The sequence below is a fragment of the Dermacentor andersoni genome, chromosome 2 (assembly GCF_023375885.2).
Source record: "Dermacentor andersoni chromosome 2, qqDerAnde1_hic_scaffold, whole genome shotgun sequence".
Lineage (NCBI taxonomy): Eukaryota > Metazoa > Arthropoda > Arachnida > Ixodida > Ixodidae > Dermacentor > Dermacentor andersoni.
Window position 1 is genome coordinate 180,705,406 of NC_092815.1, and position 24,635 is coordinate 180,730,040.

The following is a 24,635-nucleotide window of genomic DNA, read 5'->3' on the forward strand; positions in this document are numbered from 1 at the left end:
CACACCCATGATAGCATCGGATTGTAATTTTAATATACAAGAAAGCATAATTCTGCTACGCGAAAACTCAAACAAAGTTCTTTTCCAGCGTTGCTACCACACATGAACCCGCTACGGCGACCGCCATTTGTGCTCGTCCGCGCGTGAATATCTTGCAGGCCACGGAGCGGCACGCATGATTCCTTGAGACACCTCCAGATGGCGCTATCCTTCGCCGTATCGTGAGAAGTCAGGAATCTTTGAATGCTATCGCGTTCTACTCTTAAAGGCGAAGCTTGAGCGTCCTCCAAATTTCTCATTCACCTTTGTCGAAACTACCTATTGCTCGCCTTGCGCGGTTACGGCAATTAATACAAAGGCTTCCAGCAATCTTAAGCAAGTGCACAAGTCTTCGTCAATGCTCACTAACTCGTACAAGGATACCTATCAACGGATCTTTATAAAGAAATCTTTTATGCAAAAGTGGTAACCACTACTCTATGGCCTCCGCATCGCACTACGCGCGCAGTCGTGACGACAATGGCGGTCATGGCTGCCGAAGATCTGTGGCAGGCTTACACGACGCTGACTTTTACGATCCACAGAGAACCCGGAAGCCGGTAAGTGTATGCATTAGATTCTGCCGAGAAGCCAAGCTATTCGAGAGGCAAGAACACAGGCACAAAGTGTGAACAGAGCTTTGGCTACGCCACAAGTTTTATCAAGGACAAAAATTTGCGTGGGCTAAATGTGGCAGTTACCGACTCATAAAGGCAACTCAAACTATAAAGTTTAGGCGTTCAGTTCCGCCATCAGCGATGCATTCACTCGGTCATGCACACCACAGACAATATGAAAAGCGATATCTCCTAGAAAAAAAAAGATAAAGAAAAAAAATTATGCAGAATGCATTATGTGGACAGAAGAAAAATTCCAGTAGAAGGCGCATTTATATTTGGAATTCAGCCGACTCTGTGCACCTGCCCGCTTTTACGAGGGCATGTGCGTGATTTCGCCAGAAAGTCATTAAACGCGCAGGCACACGGAAAGCTATGCGACATGGTCCAGCAATCAAGCACCGTGCAAACGCGATGCTGTATAGCCACATTTCTCGTGCACGGTCCTGATATAAAAAAAAAGAAATAGGAAAAAGAAAGACAATCGACCCGACCAGAAACTTCGAAAAAAAGTTTGCGTTGGCGCTTTTAATGCGCAGTTCCCTAGTGTAAAATTACGAGCGTTTGTTTTCCTTCATCGCAGACGTTCCTTAAAACGACGTCTATAAAAGCAAAAATTCACCGACGATTGCGATACCGCTAATGCGAAAGTTGAGCGCCGTTCTATACGTGTTTTCATTTCGCAATGTATTTGCTGGCGCGGAAAATCTGTCTCCTGCGGCATGTTGCAAACGGAGCGAAGTTTGGCGCGATTGCCTCGCTAATGTGATGATCACGAGAGGCAGCGTGTGGGTGACGCGTGGGTGCGATTCACACTAACCGCCGCAGACAGACCTTCGCTCGCGCAGCGCTTTGTTTCCACATATGGTGTCGGTCGACGAGCTCGCCGCATTCCGTTGGTGAACAGACCATAGTTCGCTACTCTAGCGCCACCTCGTGGCGGTCGTGGTCTCAAAGCCCGTCTTGCGCGGCACTGCGCATTTCTTCTCACACTTTCGCCGTACCCTCCTCCTCCGCTTTGCTCCTCCAGTTCTATTCGCTATCGCCGTCTTTCATTCTCCGCTGCGCTCCGTGTTCGCTCTTTCATCCTTCGCAGTGCTCGTTGGCTCGGTTACGCCAAGGGACGACGCCGACTGTAACGCCCATGTATTTTGTCCGACACTTTTGGAAATAATATCTCGAAACTGGTGCCGTACTGGAAATTCGTTTCAAGCGGATACACCGTCTTGCAAACTCACCAACTACAATATGTAAATTACAACATGTGGCGTAAAGTACTTGGCAGAAAGTTAAGTGAATTTCTGCTAATGACTTAAATATATGCTTGGATTTTTTGTGCTAGTAATGTCGGTCACTTCGAATAATCCAATTCAAAGACAAGAATAGTGTTATTAGCTGCCACAGCCATATTTAAAAATTCCGGGAAACCTAAGGACGATCCCCGTGTATGTTCTTTCATGTTTATGGAGTCATTATAATTAAAATACCTCTCAGTCGTCGGATACATCATCTCGAGTTGCCAAGATTTTCTTTCATTTCAGAGATTGAAGATTTTGCTGCAAGGATCTGCATTTCAATCTATACTCTTTCATCTCAACTGATGCTTACACTTCGTGCTCGGCCGATCTTGAAGCTCCCATGACGTGGGCCTATGGTGAATAACCAAAGACCTCGTGAGCTGTACAAAATGTCCAAAACCTTGCGTTTAATGAAAACCTGGGTTTTCATTATACTCTGTCTCCGTCTTTCAAGTGCACAGCGTCTTGCATCTGCAGCGTGCATTCATCACCTGTTGTGACTTTAGTCCAGAGAGAAGGCTACATCACGAGGACCTTAAAGGCTGCCGGGTTGCAAACGGATCGTGCAGCTAATTGTTGGCTCATTTACGACAAGTTCACTAAGTCACTACTGCGACTTATCCACGAAAAGTACCTGCATGCTTTGGCGCAAGCTTCACGACAAAAACTTGAAAAGTACATCGGTTTCTGGACGCCAGATAGCATTTAGACACCAAGCAGCGAATGGGTCGACGACCTCACTTTCCGATATTTCTTCTCATTGCGAAGCCCGCTACCTCACTACCACAGATAATAGCAATGGCGCAGAATGTGAGGAAGCAGACAACACGGTAGACATATCCTCACCCCACGAAAACGAGGGTCATGCCAAGGAAACTTGGTATGTCCACATTGGACCGTCTTCGAAAGGTATACCGAACAAGACCACATAACGTTAATACACGATCGAACCAGAGTGAGAGGGGAAAGACACGCCGTGGGCATCCCTTCGCGTGGACCGGCACAATTCCTTTTCGTCATTCTTGTAGCGTACAAGGGAGTCGTTTGTCCATACACCAACCGCTCGGAATGTTATCGCGCCGATCTTCAGACTGGCGCGTCCAGACGCAGCCGGCTACCGTTCCGCATGCAAGGCCCCAGGCACCTAATTCCTGATAAGCTGAAGTAGCGGAGCCGTGGGACTGCTTATATATATATAAGCAGAGAGGGAGAGTGCTACGCCGAAGTCTGTGCGCGTCAGTCGGACTGCTATACGTTTTACACGTGCGTCCGACTACGCCGAAGCGACATGGTGTCTCTTTCTCCTCCGTGCCGTTTTGTTCGCCTAGCTCCCCTATGTCACGCTACACTAAGTGTCGTTAGGGGTCTATAGGAGCGCAGATATGAAGACAAAAGCGAGACGTGGTCTCTCTGCCTTTCTTTCTTTGTCATTAATGCCGTTCCAAGGCTTCCCTTTTTCTTGCACGAACGCGGCGCCAAGGTCGACGTACAAAGGATGGTTTGCGCAGCAGGCGGGTGTCATCGGCTGATTCTGCCTCACGGTGGATGCGGCGACGCGATGCCTCAGACGCGAACGGAACGTGATACTCGCCGTTTCCATGAACGACCTACCCCTCCCCCTCCTCCTCCCACAACTTTTGCCCTCGTATACCCTCTTAGCTTCTGCCGCGACTTTGCTTTTTCGTACTTCGCTTTCGTTCTAGCGATCGCGTTCCTCTTTCGATACGCTGTCACTGCGTTAGGCTGGGAAGACTTAATGATGCAGTCAGTGACCTCTGCGACGGGTTTCCGACGCATCGCGTCGCCTGAATGGCCGCGCTCGGGGCAACGCGGCCGTGCAGCGACGAGGAGGTCAGCGCGATCGCTGGAAGCCCGACGAAAATTAGCGTCACGTGACAACCGTGACTAAACCTCTGCCAAAATATCGCGTGGTAACATTTTTGCACCTATGTGTTCGATAACGCAACATGGACCGTTTCATTTGAAAGAAATATCTGTGTGCGACATACTATATATATATATATATATATATATATATATATATATATATATATATATATATATATATATATATATATATATATATATATATATATATATATATACATATATATGCGTGTCTGTGTGTGTTTGTAATTTATTAAACAATATAAATATTTAAGGAGGCGTGGTCCAGTGCTCCACTTGCCTCCGCCGCCTGCAGGACGTAGTTACTTTGGGACTTTTAGTCTTGCCAGGTCGGAGTGGGTGAGCTGTGCTTCCCACTGCTCCATTGTATAAGAGCAACAGGCGGTTAGTTTGTCCAGCTGGCAAGTGCTACATTAAAAGCTAACGCTGATGGGAAAGACGAACGGTAAAGAACAAAACACCATACGGAAGTGCAATCGGAGATGTTAATATATTTAACACGTCGTGAATAGTCGTGGTTATCAACTGTAAGTATGCACTGATAGGCACTGAACCAATAAATAATGCAACGGGAATCGGGGCGCACGCAATCGTGTGATGCTATTATATCTGATTTTTTCGGGTAAAGATAAAACTGTCGGCAACTACTGAGTCGTCCCTGAAAGGTATCCCAGTGCGGACAACCCTGCATGCCTGTGGATTGACGGCAACATTGGATCATGTGTAGTGGGAGTGTGAAACCATCGGCTCCTCCTTCATCGAGGGTAGATGGGCTGCGCTCTTGGGCAGCCCCGAACTCGACGGCCACACCCTGGCCGTCCAGAGTACCCGCGATCGGGCCGTCAAGCTCGGCTTGGCGGTCCCTACGTGGGACTAGCCGGGTGGCGCGCGGTCTCCCCTCTGCGTCTTCTCTTGACCGAATAAAGCACTTTCACTCACTCACTCACTTTTGAGTCGTCGGCTCCTAGATAAACAGTAAATTATTCCGAATAAAGAATTGAGAGGTGAGGTGACGTGCGAACGTTCTGATGGTAAAACACTCTTCGAACGTGAGCTTCAACAGTCAACATAGAGAAAGCTGCACACACAGCAATAAACCTGCACGTGCTGCAGGCTCTCCGACAATGCACAAGCTACTAAGATTATGTAATACAATATAACACAACACGAAAGCCTGCTGAGTGTGAAAACATAGGTACAATATCACATCTATTAAAAAACATTATTAAGCCTTTAGTAGCGAGTGTGTGCAATTCTATTATGTCCATTACACATATTTGCACTGAAAATACAGTTTAACGTGTTAGGTTAGTCTGAGTGCTGTGTAGTCTAGATGTTACCTTACATTTTATGCCGAATAAGTTTCTATATTTTATCGCAACTACGGTAGTTAGGTGGGTGAATAAACTCAATGATTCCACGTTTATTCCGCGAGGACTTATTCCCCAAGCCCCTTCCCCAGCGTGGAGTAGCAGGCTAGAGGCACTTCACTCAGGCCGACCTCTCCACCTTACTGCCATTAAATATTATCTCCCTCTCTCTTATCGCGTGGAAACGAACGGTGGTAGCAACAAGAAACTTCACAATTTTTCAAATATTCTAGGCGTGTCACGCTCACTCTTCTATTATTTTTCTCTTTCTTTTTTTCGAGAGGTGGTATCGACCATTTCTTCCCGTGTTAGCTAACGTGCGACTTTTAAATCGGCTAGAAGCTCGCATTGACGTAAAATATGTAATCGGCCACCTATTTTCATAACTTGCGTGTCCGCATTTACTAGGTGGCAAAAGCAGAAGTAGTTATATAATTCATGTTCTCGCTTTCTGCAGAATGAGTGCGATTTTAGAAGAAAATGATGATTTCATTTTGTATACGGTCGATAAGGGTAACGTAGCTGGAAAAGCGCGGTTGCACTTTCTGCTGGAGTGCAATATAAATCCTCCTTCCCGCCCTCATGGACGGTTCGCGGAATCAGGAAAAAGAAAAGTAGTTCGAAAAAGAGTCGATCATTGCATTTGTTTTTTTTTTTTTACAATTGTTTTTTTCTTATTGTCATTTTTCTTACTTTTTTTTTCTACGCAAAGCGCCAGAACCATTTCGAGGATGGCTAACTTGTTATACTGCCCGCATAGGAAAGAAAGAAAATCAAAGTGCAATTAGTCTTTCCGGCTATACGTTCTGCTCGTGTTTTTTTTTTTTTTTCTTCACCTTCCTTTCACCACTGGCATTTTATTCCCTGTTGCCTGTCCTCTCCTACGAAGCGCATCGCAACGCTAACGGCGAGGCGGTCTGCAACGCGTCCCCTGACGACCATCGTACTAGTCAGGGCCGGGCCGGGGAGAGATGTTGTGCGGTCGTAATGACGCAGCCACGCGAATTATTAGCCTGGGCTGCCGCGGGGGGGAAACAAAGGAGCTATTTCGGTATAATACGCGGGCGAAAAAAAAAAAAAAGAAGGTAGTGGTTTCGTCGGGTATGAGGAATCACGCTGCTTATTGCGGTCGGATCCGGGCTCTGACGACACGCAGGATGAAAGCAGCGCGACGCACATTTCGAGGATTTTACGCCTTCGTAGGTCGACGTCGAATATCGGCTGATTTTATTTTCGTGTACGTGCGCTTTTTTTTTTTTCTGCTAGCTGGGCGAAGGCGAGAAATCCGCGTGGAGCTGCGCCTGTAGTGGAATCGCGAGTTTTGAGAAACCCCACACTTGTGAGATGCAGGTATTAGTGCATGCACGATGGAGGCGAGCCAAGTTCATCACGTTCCTAAAGCTCTGGCGCCCTCCCGCCCACCGCATTCTGCTTTATAAGGCTTCATGAATCAGGTCGTTGTTCCTACCGTATACGTGCATCCTATATTCATCGACAGTATGTGTACACGAAGAGAATAAAGAGCAAGAGTGAAGGAAAAGAAATAGGATCACAGAATATAGCTGTCATAACTTTATTTCGGCAGCCCAGAAGGGAAGGGGCACAGTTATCTTTGTCAGTGCATTCGCCCCGTTGTCAGCCGCGTCACATCAGGGAGGAGCTTTGCGCCGATCCCCACTCTCTTGCATGCGTAATCAGGCGAACGACAATTCAAATTGGGAGTCGGATATCTCGGAGCACCGACACGCGAGAAGAATTCTTCCAAGTTAGAAACACGTCTCTCTCTAACTTTTGAACACAAACATGCCTACTTATACTGCAGGCAACAAAAAGTTAAGCATTCAATTTTAGTTAATTGGGCCGCTGATAGTGATAATTATCATCTCACTTTGCGTTCCCCTGTCCTAATAACATATTTGCACGGCGGGTCTTCGCGTGCCTCCCAGTGCCTACTTTTAAGAAAACCATAAAACTGAATCTTGAACACCCTGTACTACTTTATATATATATATATATATATATATATATATATATATATATATATAAAACGACGATTTGATTATGAGGCACGCTGCAGTGGGGCACTCCGGATTAAGTTGGACGGCCAGGGTATCATTACCCACGACACACGTGTAACGCCTGAGGACCTCGTTGTCCGGTAGACCAGCCTTCAAGTACGGCGAAGAAGAATATGCCAGAAGAGCCGAGAGCAGCGCGTCTTACGCTGCCATTTATTCCCGCAAGAAGGCGAAGAACGGCCGTGCCAAGTGCGCTCGATCGCCGCACTTCATTGTTCTTAGTTTTGCGGAGATATTTCTATGCTATTATCGACAACATGGTCGTTCTCGCATTTCAACCCCATCAAAATGGGGCCGCCGAAGCCGGCATTTTTCCGCGACCTCATGCTTAGCAGCAGAACACCACAGTCGCTAAGCCACCGCAGCGGTTGAAGTGAATTTAATTTGGAGACAAAACAATCTGTCTTAATAAAAAAATATACGGTATTTCTTATATATATATATATATATATTTGCAATAGAGCTGTGTGAGAGAGAGAGAGAGAGAGAGAGAAGTTTAATGATACGAAATGCTGAGAGGTCGGCCTGAGGCATATTCCTCTAGCCAGCTAGTCGGCATTGGGGGAAGGGGAAGAGGGAAAGAATGAGGGAAGAAAGGTGTGCATGATGGGTGACGATGACGATAGAAGGAAGATGTAGAAGATATGGCAAGCAATTTGGCATGCTCAAAGTCTGCAATTCAAGCCCGTAATTTTTAAAAAGTTCAGTAATGCCTGGATGGCCTTGAAACTCGATTGAGCATCTGGTCAAGGGCCTAAAATAACGTCCTCCGACAACGGTGTGCTGTCGAGACGCGTAAGGTCGTTGTCCAACCTTTCACGCTCTTCCACGTACTTAGTGCAGTTGTGATGCATTGCTACATTGTAGTAGCTGAGCTGGACCATTCGAAGCTGCAGACATTACCGGAAGAAAAAGTGAAATACCTAATGAACTAATTAACAATAATTCACGAATTAACGTTTATATAACTTACTTTACGTCACATATTCCCACTTACGAAATGCATTCGCTGAGCTTGCATTGCATATACACTCGGAGCGAATTCTGGGGATCGCACAGGATACCCACCGTGAAACTTGCCGTAAAATTTCATTATTGTTTCAATTAATTTCTTTAAGAACCCACCAATTTAGACGGTGAAGAACAAAACTATGTGGTACTCCTGGCGCGCTATGACTGCAGCAAGTATTCCGTTTCGCCGCTTCTGCTCCGTCGAGGCGCACTCATGACTCGGCGTCGCAGCCAATGGGAACTTAATTGCCGTTGCCCTGCTACAGACGCCGGCTTTCTCGCTCAGTGGGATATTTGATGCGAAAGCATCAAATGTATTGCGCCTACGGCTCCCAATATATTCAGTGATAGGTTTTGTATGTATAGCATTCTTTCTCACGAATTGCCAGCGGTCCTCACCGCTGTAGTATGAGAAAAAAATCGCGAGAAATGAACACAGCAGAATAAAAGCCAGAGTTAGGATTTGTTTTTCTTTTACAGCTATACTGGATGTGGTTCTCGAAATTTGCCATCCTGCTCCCGTGAAGTTCGCTCAAATTTGGAGAAAATATTTTTGCTACGTTCACAAATGAAATCCGCGAGAATCGTCGGAATTAGGACATGTTGGCAAATTATTCCTATTTAAAGAAATGAAGGTCTTCTTAAGTTTTTCTACAAATTTTCCAAATTAAGTGCATTAGCTTGAATTAGCATAATGTGGACAAACGAGCTGAATTGTTTGGTTGGTTTTAGAAGTACAAGGTGAGAGATGTGACCCAGTAAACGGTACCGCCACTGCGACATATGAGGTGCGCGCGTGCTCGTTGTTACAGACTGACGGCTGAGCGTTCAAGGCTCTTCAAATGATCTATGATTTATATTAAGCGTCATGCGAAAATGCGCTTTGAAAGGGCAAGGCTTCCTTCTTCTGTAAGGTAGAAACAGATGTTTTGTTGAAATTTTATTAAATATAAATTCTAGGGTGTACCGGAAATGACGACGATATGATTACGAGGCGCGCTGTAGTAGTGAACCTCAGATTAAATTTGAATACATGGACTTCTTTAACGTGTACGCAGCTACAAGACGCACGATCGAGAATCGTTGAAAGTCCCCCCCCCCCCCAATAATACAAATTCTTTACAACAAGTGTGGCTGCTTCCGGTCCAAGTGAAAGCACTAACTCAAATTTGACGGGGATGTTCTGCCGCATTTTGTTTTCCATTCCATACTTTATATTTTTACCCCATAACGGCAATTATTACTAAACCTTCATCGTGTTGTACTCTCTTTTCTTACGCACGCTTTCACTCGGTGAAATCAACGGACATAATGACATCAATGTCATTATGCCATTTTGTTTTATGCCATTTTGTTTTTCTGTTTCTTTTTGAGATCGGCCACAGGCTGTAGGCGGAACTCACAGATAACCAGCTGTGTGAAAACGGTGTACTAAATGCTCGAGGCAGAACCAAAAATTAGCAAGAATGTTGGCCGCGTTTTGGTTGTATAACCACTTCATTCAAGAAACATAAATCTCATATTCATTATGTCGGAAAGAAAGGAAGAATTCTTCGCGTAATAATTGTATGCTCCTAAAATTTTTTTGTTGCTTAAACTTGTGTCTGGGCTTTTACGTGCCAAAAGCACGACATGATATGGGGTACTCTGTAGTGGGAGCCTCCGGATTAATTTTGACCGGATAATTTTGACGACCGGAATTCCAGCGATAGAGAAGGCTATCCAGAATTTCGAAGTGAGAAGCTTGACGGCGCAAATCTCGCAAATGCGGAAAAAGGGTCGACGGATTTGAAAGGAAGCGGATAAGAGCGCTAATCCAGGCATCTTTGCGTTGCTCCGGAGCCATGTCGCCGCCCGCTGGGAAGAAAAGTACTTCGTTCAACGGCAGACAGGCAGGTAGCGCTTTCCGTTGACGCGGGCAAACGGGAAAGCGCATCGACATCGGTCTGGCGGCGGCCAGACCTGTAGACAACGCCCACGTCGGATTCTTGCTGCCGCATAGAGCAGCGAGCTAAACGGCCTGAGGGATCCTTCAACGCGGACAATCAACAAAGCACACGGTGGTCTGTAATTACGTCGAAGGTGCGGTCATAGAGGTAGGGTCAAAATTTACCAAGTGCCCAGATTGTGGCCAGATATTCTTTCTCCGTAACGGAATAAATCACATCTGCTTTAGTGAGGGTGTGGCTTGCGTGTGCAACGACGTACTCGTCGTATCCAGATTTGCGCTGCGAGAGCGCATGCAGCGCCGAGTCCAACAACCCTGGCGTCGGTGTGCACTTCGGTCTGAGCGGCAGGGTGCAAGTGACGCAGAATCGGCGGTGAGGTTAGTAGACGACGCAACTCCTGGAAGGCATCGTCACAAGAGGGCGACCAGGCGTAGTGGTTGAAGTCGCTCCGTAGAAGCTGGTTCAAGGGAGCGGCGATGGACGCAAAATTGCTAATGAAGCGGCGCAAGTAGGAACAGAGGCTAAGGAAGCTGCGAAGTTCTTTTTCGTGGGTGACGGGAGTTCCTGCCTTTGGAACTTCGGCGATTAGTTTTCCTGTTCCGGTGTAAAGCGACGGCGACATACGGCGAAAGAGAGCGGTGTGAGGCAATGGCGAACGGCGGTCAGCAAGAAGGCGGTGGTAAGGGTATGACGACATCGGGCCGGGGTTCGGAGATGCAAAGGACGGCGGGCACGGCGAAACATATGGAGCTGGGTCGAAGCTACGGCGGTAGGATGGTGCGCGGCGTCGGTAACTAAATAAATAAATAAATAAATAAATAAATAAATAGAAACTGTATTTACTGCGCATCTTGAATACCTAACGAAATTGCGAAAATGCCGCGTATGTGAACCGGTTTACTTCAAATATTAGCCTCAATAAATGCTTCAAATATCACATTTTTTGCACTTATTTGTATTTTACCGAGGTTTAATTAACAAGCAACAACGACGCGCAGGTAGGTCTGTTGGTCCAGCGTCCGGTACCGAGTACGAGAGCTGAAGTGTCTGAAGCACACACCTGTCTTCTTCGTTCCGATGTATTCCTGTCTTGTTTGTCGTTTTATCGCCATTCATTCCATTTAACCCTTTCCTTAGCACAGGTTAGCCTGTAGATACTTACACTGGCTAACCTAGCTGCACGGCGCGTGTAGCTCATAGTTCACTCTTACACTACGACCGTCATCCGCACTACCTCTCTCTTCTTCGACTTCTCGCTTTCCTTTAGGCAGGGTAGCAGACCAGCCACAAAGCTCCTCCAGCCGACCTCTTTGCACTTCCGCTGTTGTCTCAGCTTCGCTCTAGAGCTCCCTTCCTCGTTCCTCCTTCTCGTTGAGTTCCTTTTAGAGCAAGTCGTAGCATGCGCCAACGCGTGCTATACAAAGCACCCGCCGTCAACGCTAAACTATGGCCGTTTTACTCACTCGAGCAATTTATGTACGTCATTATTTTCCCCCCACTCTTTGCAGTTACGACAGACATAAGCTGCAATGACGGTTCCGGCGCTAAGCAATTTCTCGGTGAGCGCAGGGAGAAAGAAGCAAACGGCAAGTCAGCCACACTTTGCGCTGTTCAGTTGCACGCAAAAAGTTACGCACATCAAATAAGAAGGGCGTGCGGCTACACAAACAGCTTGCGATGCTGACGTCGGAAACAAGGGACAGTCAGACTGGTGGACGGGGCGGCGGCCACCGCCAAACTCTGCGGCATAATTGCCGCCGCTGCTGCTGCGACATTGGCCGTACGGGGCAAACGGATGAAAGCTACGACTGTTATACAACCTCGGCGCCGTCCCCCCGCCAGCGTCCGCCAAGTACAACTGATGGTCCTTTTCAGGCCCTCTGACACGAAACACGGAAAAGGCGTCCGGTGATGTTAAATGCGATTGCACGCTAATTTTCACCGTACAGCCACGTGGCATCTGGGAGCACGTCATGGTTGAAGCGATGAAAGGAATCACCAATTAAAACTGTTCCGAAATTATTCATGACTAACTCTTACGTCACCATTTCACTCTAGAGAGCGTCCCAATGTAAGCAAAATAAGAAAGTTAAGAAGGCTCTAAGACATCTGTGCGAACTCCGAATAGGCGCGCGTCAGGAGTACTGTCAGTTGGGCGCGAACGCCTAAAGGACCGCGAGAAATGCTAAGTGCAAGCATCAGCTGATGCTACTCAGTTAGGGCAAAATTTACGCTCAGTACCTCTATATACTGTCATACCTGACGATCGTTAGGTCTCCGATCACGTTGTCAGTGCGACATCAAGAAATTTATGGTCGGTCGAGTCCTTCCTTCCGCCAGCGAGTCCTCCCCTGTCTTGGTATTTTGCTAATCAATTGCACGTTGAATGGTTTTATCAGGCACAGTTTCAAGAATTTACAAACCCCACATACTGTCGTCCCTGAGGTTCACTATACAGGCAACATTTATGTACCTGCTAGTATGGGCTTGTTTTTTATTGTAGTGTTTGCATAAAAGCCCTAACGAAATAGGGCGCGGCAAAGCGAAGCTCTCAACAGCTGACGTTCTTAAAAGCGGTACAATGTGAAACTTAGCTTAGAAGCTATAAAATTAGAAGCATAACGCTTTAAGCGATAAAACGAGATTGCGGCATAAGATGCGGCGTTGAATTGACAAATCTAATTGCTACTAGCTGTAAGATATGCTTACACCTGATGCCATAATTGGCGTAAAATCGTGCGCATAATGCCGAGCTTCTGCTGACGTAGTTATTTAGCATGAAATAAAAAATCCGGTATTTTGTTTTTGATTTCGTTTTCAGCCACAAAAGTGAAACCACTTTAGATACAATGACATGGTAGCACCTCTATACAAATACATTACATGCAAATGACGCGACATGTACTTATGCCTCCAGAAACTGTGACACAACCCGCAGGCGAGGACCACATCCGGCCATCACTGGTGATGACTATGGTACTCAACTATAGCATGCCTCGTCGTTAGTGCTCGGCTGAACCTATATGATCGTTCAATCGTCTCGCTTTAAGCTTACATATCCATCTGCTTATATATATATATATATATATATATATATATTATTTTGAAGATGTTAACACTTTAAGTGGTGCAAGCTATTCCTTTGTACGTAAAATGGACACATGTTAATAGTGAAAAAGAAACGCAGGAGATAATGAATGAATAATAGACGGACGACTTTCACGGCGTGTCTATGAAACATACTGCGTCGTCTCGCGCTCCAAGCAAAATATACGCGTACACTGTGTCGCATTTTCCGTTTCCACCTCGACTGTCGCGTGCTTCGGGGCATTAAGATTTTCGCTCTCTCGGTCACGCAACCATGCTGCGCGAGACAATCATAGCTGCTCAGGACGGGAAGATACGTAGACCCGTAAACTTTTAACATTCATAGAACACTGTGACCGATAGGTGGGAAGAGCCACAAAGAATTCGAACGGGCGTATACCAGCCATCCAAGCAAAATTTGCTTCTCGAAGCCTTTGTTGTGAATTGTAAGCTTGAGAGAAAATAAATACAGTGAAGTACAGAATGGGATAAAAAAAAAAGCTTCGTATTGGCAACAGAAGAACACTATTTCGACATGGAGTTGGGAGAATACATCGTGGATAATACCTCTCGAGCTATGTAGTCCACTCTTTGATCAATTAAAACGGGTTCTCTTTTTGCCCGATGCTGTTCGTTGGCCTTTTAGCATAACCGTGGCTGCTTCACGCTTTTGTACCAGGATTTTGTGGTTTCTCTATGCGGAGTAGTCGTAGCAATACACGTCCAGTTGAAACATTCGATTTATTTGCGTATAGCTTATAGGTGCTTCTCTGATAGCTATCTCTTTTCGCAGCAGCCTCATGACGTCATCAGCGATAGCTACAACATAGTGCGAGAAAAAAGGCCATGACTTTCTGCTTTTCGCATTGATTGCTCAATGCTTTTCGAGAAAAAGAAAAGAAACAAAGCAGTCGGCCTAAATCTCGAATAATTATTGTTATTGATTTGGCACCTTCTAGGCACATATCTGCATGCAAAGATAATTAAGGGCGATAGTTAATTGTCGAGGCAATATGTAAGGCAAAGAAGAAGTTGATCAGACTCACTAGGATCAGCAGCAGGCAGAAGCTCTTCGTGTGCTGTTGAGGCCGTCGCAACTATCCGCTGTGCACAAGTACAAAGTGAGCCGGTGACAACGAAGAGTCACGTGCGCACACGCTTTGTTCTTGCAGCAGGCGGGTCAGGAACAAAGTTTGGTCGTCTGGTCTTCCATATCACAAACGAAGAGAAAAGACAAAAAAAAAAATAAGACTGAGGAGGTGGAGTTGAGAGAACTAGCCGAACAACTCCTATGAAGCGAGAAATTAACGCTACATCGCTTTGTACGAAGCGAAACAAGACTTTCGTTCGTGTCTGGGAACACACGTCGGATGGTGCTTCAAAATAGAAACGTCAGGAGTGGCTTAAAAAAAAAAGAAAAAAGTCCCGTGGGCAAAACGGCCAGCTGCCGCGATGAACTGAGACAAGACAGCTGCAGGGCAGTGGAGAAAGTTTAAAGAGGACCTCCCGCGCTGACAAGAAGTTCCTTCTTGCTCGCTTTCAACGAAGTCTTCAGGGGGCAGTGGGAGAGGAGGAGGACGACGACTGGAGTTTATTTAGCGTGTGCCACTGCCGCGCCGTTTCGACCGGAACGCGTGCGGGGAAGACACGACGCGAACACACGCACACACGCAGCCGCGCCGGCTGCCTAGAAGAGCTGAGACCCCGCCGCGCTGTTCGCCGGTCTCGCGGCCGATACCGACTAACCGCCCGCTCCGCGCGGGCGCTGACGGCGATCGGCGGTAAGCGGCGTCTCTCCTCCTCCTCTGTCTCTCTTTCCTCACTCTCTTTCCACGTTGCCTTTTCGGCTTTGCTCTCGCACCAGTCGCTGAGAGGCGGCCGGCATCGTTTGCACCGGTATGGGACGTGCGCGGCTATAGCAGTTGGACTGCGCCAGCTAGGCACCATCCTTCTGAAGCAACAGTTCATTTGAACGAGTGTGATGGCATTATGAGGAGGGAGGGGGGCGGGGCTTATGCACGTTCTATATTGGGAAAATTAGTTCGTCGTGACTACAACGAGAGACGCAGAAATGAGCGATAGCTTTAGATACATTTATGTCTGCATTCCCTGGTCTCGGATCGGGGAAAGAGTTCGCAGGAAACAGCCGCTGAGGAGGGCTTAAATATGAACTTGAACAATGCAAGACCCGAAGTGTTCGCTTTTGCAAAATGAAAGCAGCACAGAGGCAGCCGCTATGCAGCCGAGCTACAAGGCCCTATAGTACGCGTATAACCACGGGATGGCGTTGAAACTTGTGCAGTAGTTGCTGCTTGGGTAGCAATTAGATGTTGGTCTTGGTGATGACTTGGTGAAATGCAAGAGAGCATTTTGTAGAGAAAAAATTTTTCGAGATCGTTTCGTGCTTGGTTTTATTATTCTTGTGTTACTGTTTCCTACTACATTCTTTTTTTTTTTCTAAATTATGGCACTGAGGTCTGTGCATGCATCGCCAAGCTTGGTTCTCGGTAAACGTTGTGCATATTACTGTGGGTAAATAATCATTCCGTATATTCTCAAGTATGCAGTATTATTGTAGGCGATGAAAGATACTTTAGAGATGAAGCACTAAGCGGCTAGTCTATTTTCATAGCAAAAGTGCACTTCGTTTTAAATTGGTTTTATCGCGTAAGGAAGTCATGCACATACATCACATAGTTGTTAAAGATGTGCAATGTTGAAAGTCATTATTGTCATTACATTATTGCGTTCGTCCTTGGTTATATAAACATCTCCTAAAATTTTTTTAGCACCCGGATTTTCTGCTACCTACCTCTAGGCCACTCGAGCTGTTTGCCACAGCCTTTAGGCCACCCAGCAAAGTACCGATTCTATTTGCCAATGTTCATTCCGAATATATGAACAGCGGGCTAAAGCTCAGTGGCATGTTGTCATACCCGCTGAAAAAACGTTTCTCATGCGGATATACTTTTTGACAAAGCCGCCTTATGTCCTCTAGTCCTTCTTTGTTTCATCTCTTTATTTGTAAACGCATGGGAGGGAGACAGCTGTTAAGCATCGCACTCCGTTCTCGTTGCCTATATTTGTTTACTTATTTAATATTTGATGGATTGAAAACTTATGCCTCAGAGTTCCCAGGTATATCATATTGCATTAACAATGCGTGGTTTACTCATTTATTTCATTGATTTATTAATATACTTATTTCTTGAGTTGCTCATTTCCATTAGATGTCCTAGGCAGGGTGTATTACATTAGAAATGTGCGGTTACTTCAGTGACATGAGGATTCAGTGGCAGCCTGGAAATGAAGTGTATCACACCGAGTCGTTGGGAAGGTCATACTGCTTCCGAACAATCATCATGACAAAAAAACAAAGGAAATATCACGACACGAAGATGCGATTAGTCTCAGCAGGCGGAGACGAAAGTTTAATCATACACGACCACATAGGCGGTGCGCTGGCAAAAAGAGCAAATCACTAGGAGAAGAATGGTAAAATTCGTGATAACGGAACAGTACGAAAATGTGGGTTTTCATTCGTGCGATAGTAAATCATGGTACTTACTTAAGCTTAGAAATTCTGGCGAAATACGAGTAATTCGGACAAAGAAAATGATCTCGGTGGTTCTCAACCACTGCTAGAGTACTCGACAGGGTAGATCTGAGTGAGAGAGAGAGAAAAAGAAAGAAAGACAAGGAGGTTAGACAGACGGACGTCCAGTTTGCCACCCTGTATGGCGAAAAGAGAATGAGGGATTAAAAGAAAGAGAGCAAAATTAGAGAGAGCTCACGTACGCACCGCTATACATAGAGTGTCTATAATCGTTTTCTCAATGTCCATTAATTTCAGAAAAATCATTAGAAGGGTGCACAAAAAGGAAACATGTGAATTGCACCTTAATTCATGAGAACGTTACAGAAGGAGAGAAGAAATGGCAGGTTGCGTCGGAAAAAACCTAGGGTGCGATTAGATGCGTTTACATCCAAGACCCGCAATGTTCGCTTTTGCAAAATGAAAGCAGCACAGAGGCAGCCGCTCTCAGTTTCCAACTAAAATATTTCTTGCAAAATAGTGTGCCATATTTCGTACCTTCATTAATTATTGTCGACTTGTCTGGCATACAACGTGCAAGACGAACACCAGGTGCCTGTCAACGTTGCAAAAGAAAGCGATAAGACTTATCACTGGCACGGCTTAGGCAGCACACACACACAGAAATAATGCATTCCCAAAATACGCCTGTTCTGTGAACAGGTGTCACTTATGAATACAGTTTACATTATCGCCTGAGATTTTTCTCCGCAGTAAGTTCCCGTTTTAATTGAAACAATCGCCAAGCTGAAACATAAAAAAGACGCATGTCGCAGCATACAGTATTCGATAGTGGACAGTTCCCCACGCGAGGACCAATTATGGAAAGCAATACCAGAAGTTCACTCTTCCTGACCCACAAATTAACCACGAGAAAAAGAATACACGCAGTCTGTGTTGTATAACTTGTGTCTCTGCGTTGTATAACGTGTGGTGGCAGTGTTATTTGGTGTACTTATTTTCGCTATTCCTAGCAATATGTCAGTATCGTTTAGTTATATTTTGTTAGTCACGCACAGTAACTAATAGTTAATGACGACATGAATGGGTGCGTTCCTTGTCTGTTTAAACTCTCTGGCTATTATTTATGTTCCGAAGCGTAGACTGTTGGGTCAGTTGGTGCATCACGTAGCGTCGTTGAGCAGGAAATACGGGCGGGAAGAAACGAAGTGGACAGGACGAGCTCCTGCCCTGTCCGCTGCGTTTCTTCCCACCCGTATTTCCGCACGGCACTATACATACCATATTATTTACGTATATTCTGTGCATAAGGTAACGATTTGGGACTTCATTCGTGAAATGTGTGCGCAGATGACTCTCTCGTTTTATTTTTCATTAATGTATGAGTGCTGGAACACTTGGGCTGTGCTGACGTTGGCCATATTTGTTGCTGGGACTAAACGCTTTCAAGTTGCATTTTGTGGTTTTTCGTTCTGCGGTTCTTTTCCTTGAGTTCTTACCGGAATCAATAATCTTCTAATTTTGTTAAAGATTGACTTCATTTGGGGATAGTTGGTTTAATACAGTTATTGGCACCATAGCGCTTAGGTGACGCGGACATGGAAGAAGGCATAGGAAGAACGAATAGAGCCAGTCCTTGTATTTCTTCCTTGTCCACGTCAAATAAGCGCTATGTTCTGAATGGCTTCAATAATTGTTGAGTATAACAGTATATGTGTTTTTATCCCAAAGCTTTATCGAATTCAGGCGTTTTCTGGTTCTTATATTGTCTATTGGCTCTATGAAATCTGCTACGGTGGTTGCATCTTTGAATTGTAATATAAAAATTTATTTATTTGTTTGTTTGTTCGTTTCCTCATTTATGAATACCAAACCAGTCTCCTGGAAGGAATTGGGAGCATCATGGCCTGACACAGAGCTGGGCCGTGCGCAACGATCATTAGAAAGCGTTGGTATACGCACGTTTGTTATTGCTGAATATGCCCTGTCATTTGCGAGGCTTTCCTAACGGACTCATTCGTTTATTACAGAAGTCCTGCTACGCCATAGAGGCATTATTGCAGGGAGGAGACACTGCTTGTCCCAGAGTCATCCTCCATAAACATTTCGGCAACAACACTGGATACATGCAGTGACGGTCGTTCTTTTGGGCCCTCCGATAATGAGGATGGCGATGATGATTAGTAGCGCAATTCCAATGCCGTATAGCTAGCTCGGCGGATTCGAACGACTGAACAGCGTTTCTGTGAAACCACTGCAGCCTAAGCCTTGTGCTGCTTGTTGACCAGTGAGATGAAAGCATTCTCAAACATGGCAGCCTCTTTTCTTTAACCATCCTTGCAGGCATGACTGTCGAGTGAGAAATCGAGACTAAAGTGCAATCGCAAATGCATGGAAAAGCCGCGGGTTGATGGGACAATGGCCAATGTTTATACTTCTCGGTCTTCGGCGCGTTGCTTAACGGCGAAGACCACGAGGGCGGCAGTTATAGCCCGTGGGGAGTGAATGGGGAGCAAACGTTCCCCAAAATGTGATCGCTCCCAGCGGCACAATGCTCGTTCTCGTGCAATCCAGACGACGCTACTACTCGTGTTGCATCCATTTACGGTATTGCGGTCAGCGAAGCACCGCGAACGTCGTCTATGGGAGACGGGGCTCGCGCTTACAACCTCGTCCCGCGACAATGACCGCGGGGAGCCTATAATAGAACGAGGCATTGCGGCCCTTTTCTTCTTTTCTCGGTGACCTGGTGACGCACTGTGGTTGATGGCGCTGCTGTGCCGGGCGCACTTGGGAACTGCGATGTTACAAGTTAATTTTGAAAAGAATAAATATTGCAACGTAAACCGCCGCGACGATCCTGCGGCTTTCGTGCCCTGGTATTGAGCGCGTGGTGGCGGCTTCAAATTCTTGCCGCAGCGGCTGCATTTTGTTGCATGAAAAATGCAAGAAAAAAAAAGAAAGACGTTAGTGTGCGGGGACATAGGCCCCAATTAATTATACTCGGGATGTTGAAGTAAATCCGAAGCCCTCCACTACGAATCGACTGTGAAGTTTCGGAATGTTAAAACGTATAAGTGGCTTTGCTTGCAAAGTAAAAGCTGCGCAGGCAAACGTACATGCAACGTAAACTAGACAGGCAACGTAAAAACTGCACTTCTGAGGAAACAAATAGTGTATGTTAGTTGCAACTAATGTCCAGAGAATATTTATTATACCTTGTCAGGCAAAGTTGAGGAGGGGGGGAGGAAGGGAGGCATTTTACATTTCCGCTACTCCTTCTGCGTATCATGTTTACCTTTGAACGTTGCACGTGAAGTATGGAAGAAAGGGCTAGCTACATTTTGCACTCTTTCCGGCCTATAGCGGGCGCTCTGTACCCAACCACAGAGCCGCTGGAACAGGGACGAATGCACTGAACAAAATAAGCTACTAATTTGGCGTGTTTGAGCGCGTTTCTATAGACCTCTGCACTACTCCCGTGACCAGCGCACAGATATTGGTTTTAGTTTCCGTATGTATGTAGTTTCCGCTGATGTTTGCTGTAAGAAAAGGGGAGTGGCAGTCCTAATATTTACTATTACAAGATCACCGATTCTCCTTTTGCGCCTTGGGCGTCGCTACTTTGGCAGCACGCGAGAAGAAAGCCCAATACTTGAATGCGTTGTGACAAATGTATAGCCGTGCGTGTGTACATACGTTTGGGAATACCCCGTACAAAATCTAGTTAGCACATGCAACCCTCAGACAATTTTCACTAACAAAAGTAACACATGATGAAATGTAGCTCGAAAACGTTTGAACGCAATCTGTATTGTGGCCTCGGTAGGCTACGCTTGGTGCCAACGAGGCCGCGCTAACTACCCTGGCTTTTAATTTTTGAGTATAGATGTGCGCGATGTGACTCGCTGGTGTCCGTTCAGGGTCAGGCGCCGAGGAATAAAAGTGCGAAATATTCAAATAATCAAAAGAGCACAAATCTTCCGTATGAAATCAGGATAACGGTGCACGTCTCATATCAGACATAAATTGATCGCTAGATTGTCCGTCCGTCCGTCCGTCCGTCCGTCTGTCTGTCCGTCTGTCCGTTTAGCCTTCCATTTGCCCATCCGTCCGTCCGTCCGTCCGTCCGTCCGTCCGTCCGTCCGTCCGTCCGTCCGTCCGTCCGTCCGTCCGTCCGTCCGTCCGTCCGTCCGTCCGTCCGTCCGTCTGTCTGTCTGTCTGTCTGTCTGTCTGTCTGTCTGTCTGTCTGTCTGTCTGTCTGTCTGTCTGTCTGTCTGTCCGTCCGTCCGTCCGTCCGTCCGTCCGTCCGTCCGTCCGTCCGTCCGTCCGTCCGTCCGTCTGTCTGTCTGTCTGTCTGTCTGTCTGTCTGTCTGTCCTTCTGTCCGTCCATCCGTCCGTCTGTTCTTTTAGAATCAACCAGCAATTTTGGACAGAAAACGATATAAAGAAACGTCGTATAAATAAAACAATTCAGCCATTGCAGCTCGATTTGGTTACGCAGTACAGCCGCACAAATCACCCGGAGTCGTCCACGATACCAATTATCGGGTATTTTCCAGTTTTTGTTAGCTGGAGGCGAAAACTCGCTCCGAAAAGAGCAATGCAATGCGCTTGTCCTTTTGGCGTTTAGGTTTTACTAACGAAAAATTCCTTCTCAGCGAGCTATCACGACTTGACCGTATCGGGTATGCTTCTAGCCCTTGTGAAAATGTGGGCCGCTATGTGCTACTGTTGTCATTGGTCGCGATGATGTCTTATATATATATATATAACCCAGTGGTGTCTCTCTTCGCTACAATCACCCCCCGGGAGCGAGAAGGGAGCCGTCCGGCGACCTAACAGCTCGTCACGATGAGCGGGTTGTAGTAACGCTTTAAACGGTCGATATAGACAATGTCTCGTCCACGGCGGCGCATGTCTGAAGATGGCTCAACTGGTTCTATGACATAGTTCACAGGAGATGCGCCTTCGAGAGCACGATAAGGGCCTTCATACTTAGGGACCAGTTTTGATGAGAGGCCAGGGGCAGTTAAAGGAACTGAGAGCCACACGAGCGCTCCCGGATCGAAGGTGACCGTGGCAGTGGCGTCACCGTGAGTGCTCCTCTGGCGCTCTTGATCAGCGGAAGTAAAGGCCCCTGCGAGGTCGCGGCACTCTTCTGCATGTCTGATGGTGGCAGAAATAGGCACGCACTCGGGTGCATCCGGCCGGTACGGAAGAATGGTGTCGATGGTGTGCGAAGGGTGTCGACCATACAGCAAGAAATAGGGTGAAAATCCAGTGGTGCTCTGCGTAGCGGTATTATACGCGTAGGTGACGAATGGTAGAACGGCGTCCCAGTTCGTGTGGTCGGAGGCAACGTACATTGAAAGCATGTCGCCGAGCGTATGGTTGAAGCGTTGTGTGAGGCCATTCGTTTGAGGGTGGTACGCCGTAGTCGTACGATGAACAACGTGGCCTTCTTTGAGAATCGCTTCAACTACTTCCGACAGGAAGACGCGTCCGCGATCGCTGAGCAGTTCTTGAGGTGGACCATGCCGCAGGATGAATCGGCGAAGTAGGAATGATGCAACATCGCGCGCTGTAGCTGCTGGGAGAGCGGCGGTTTCAGCGTATCGTGTAAGCTGATCTACTGCCACAATGGCCCAGCGGTTACCAGCCGACGTCAGGGGAAGTGGCCCATACAAATCAATGCCAACGCGCCCGAACGGCCGGGTAGGGCAGGGTAGAGGCTGCAGACCAGCTGGCGAGTGGTGGGGTGAAGGTTTTCGGCGCTGGCAGTCGGGGCATGAGCGGACGAACTTTTGAATGTAGTTGTACATTCCTCGCCAGTAGTAGCGTCGTCGGAGGCGCTGGTAGGTTTCGAAAAGTCCCGAGTGAGCACACTGTGGATCAGAGTGGAACGATGCGCAGATTTCAGAACGCAGGCTTCGAGGTACAACTAATAACCAGTGGCGGCCGTCAGAGGTGTAATTGCGTCGATGAAGCAGGTCGTCGCGAATGGCGAAATGGCGAGCTTGACGGCGCAATGCACGAGTGGTTGGCTGCGATGACGGATCAGCAAGGCAGTCTATGATGCAGGCAATCCAGGGGTCCTTGCGCTGGTCAGAAGCGATGGTCCCAATGTCGACGGAAGGAACGTCAAGCTGGGATATTGCGCAGCAGGCATTCTCGTCTGGCAAGGGAGAACGTGAGAGGGCGTCAGCATCAGCATGCTGGCGTCCGTTGCGGTACAGTACGCGGATATCGTAATCCTGTAAGCAAAGCCCCCAGCGGGCGAGACGGCCTGAGGGATCCTTCAATGATGACAGTCAGCATAGTGCATGGTGGTCCATAACGACATCAAATTGTAGACCATACAAATAGGGCCGGAACTTGGTAAGCGCCCAGATGATCGCCAGGCATTCTTTTTCCGTGACGGTGTAATTGGTCTCGGCTTTAGTAAGCATATGGCTTGCATATGCCACAACATATTCAGGAAACCCTTCTTTGCGCTGCGCTAGGACAGCGCCGAGGCCAACACCGCTGGCATCTGTGTGTACCTCAATAGGTGCCGTTGGGTCATAGTGGCGCAAAATGGGAGGAGACGTCAGCAAACGACGGAGCTTAGTGAACGCCTCGTCGCACTCAGACGACCACGAATGGAGAGGTCCGTTGCTGCCAAGGAGCTTCGTCAGGGGCGATATGACGGCGGCGAAATTGCGAATGAAGCGCCTGAAGTAGGAACACAGACCTACAAAACTCCGCAGTTCTTTGACGGACGTCGGTTTAGGAAATTAAGCTACGGCACGAAGTTTGTCTGGATCGGGGAGGATTCCATCCTTCGAGACGACGTAACCTAGTATCGTGAGCTGCCGCGCTGCAAATCGGCACTTCTTTAGGTTCAGTTGGAGGCCAGCGTTTGCCAAGCGCGTCAAAACACGCCGTAGGCGTTGAAGGTGCGTGGTGAAGTCAGAGACAAAAACAACAACCTCGTCGAGATAACATAAGCACGTGTGCCACTTCAAACCGCAGAGAACTGTGTCCATCATGCGTTCAAAGGTTGCTGGCGCATTATAAAGTCCAAACGGCATGACGGCATTCGTATAAGTCGTCGGGTGTGACAAAGGCTGTCTTCGGCCTATCGACGTCAGCCATGGGTACATGCCAATAGCCGGAGCGTAAATCTAGAGATGAAAAAAATTCTGCTGCGTGTAAGCTATCGATGGCGTCATCGATTCGCGGCAGCGGGTATGCATCTTTGCGAGTGATCTTGTTCAGGCGCCGATAGTCTACACAGAAACGTACCGAGCCGTCTTTTTTCGTAACAAGGACGACAGGGGATGCCCATGGACTGTTCGAGGGTCGGATCACTTCGCGGCGAAGCATATCGTTCCCTTGCTCATTAATCACACAACGTTCCGTGGCAGAGACGCGATATGGTCGTTGCCGCAATGGCGGTTGGGAGCCAGTGTCAATATGGTGCGTGACAGCAGACGCCCGGCCCAGGGAAGGTTGCCTGATATCAAAAGAAGAACGAAATTCTTCTAAGATGCGCAGAAGCTGCGAACGCTGAGATGGGGTGAGGCCATCGGCAATAGATGAATCGAACACACCTGTGGGCAAAGGGTCCGACGTAGAAAGAGAACCGAGCGTAGTGTAACTGGCGCAGGACGTGTCTTCGGGAACATCCGTAATTTGTACGGCGTCGATCACTTCCACATGGCCAAGACATTCGCC

At 47.2% G+C, this 24,635-nt stretch overlaps 1 protein-coding gene across 4 annotated transcripts in view; it reads right to left on the reverse strand.

Moving 5' to 3' along the window:
• Positions 1-15,259, reverse strand: part of LOC126540366 (calcitonin gene-related peptide type 1 receptor-like) — a 143,443-nt gene extending 128,184 nt beyond the window's left edge. For 2 of the 4 annotated variants that reach the window (XM_050187166.3, XM_050187165.3), the window contains exon 1: positions 14,404-15,258. The gene's annotated coding sequence lies outside the window, so the exon portion shown is untranslated. Of the gene's footprint in view, positions 1-14,403 lie in introns of all 4 variants that reach the window. The other 2 variants (XM_050187167.3, XM_055075994.2) reach the window with 2 other exon arrangements.
• Between the last annotated feature and the right edge of the window lie 9,376 nt (positions 15,260-24,635).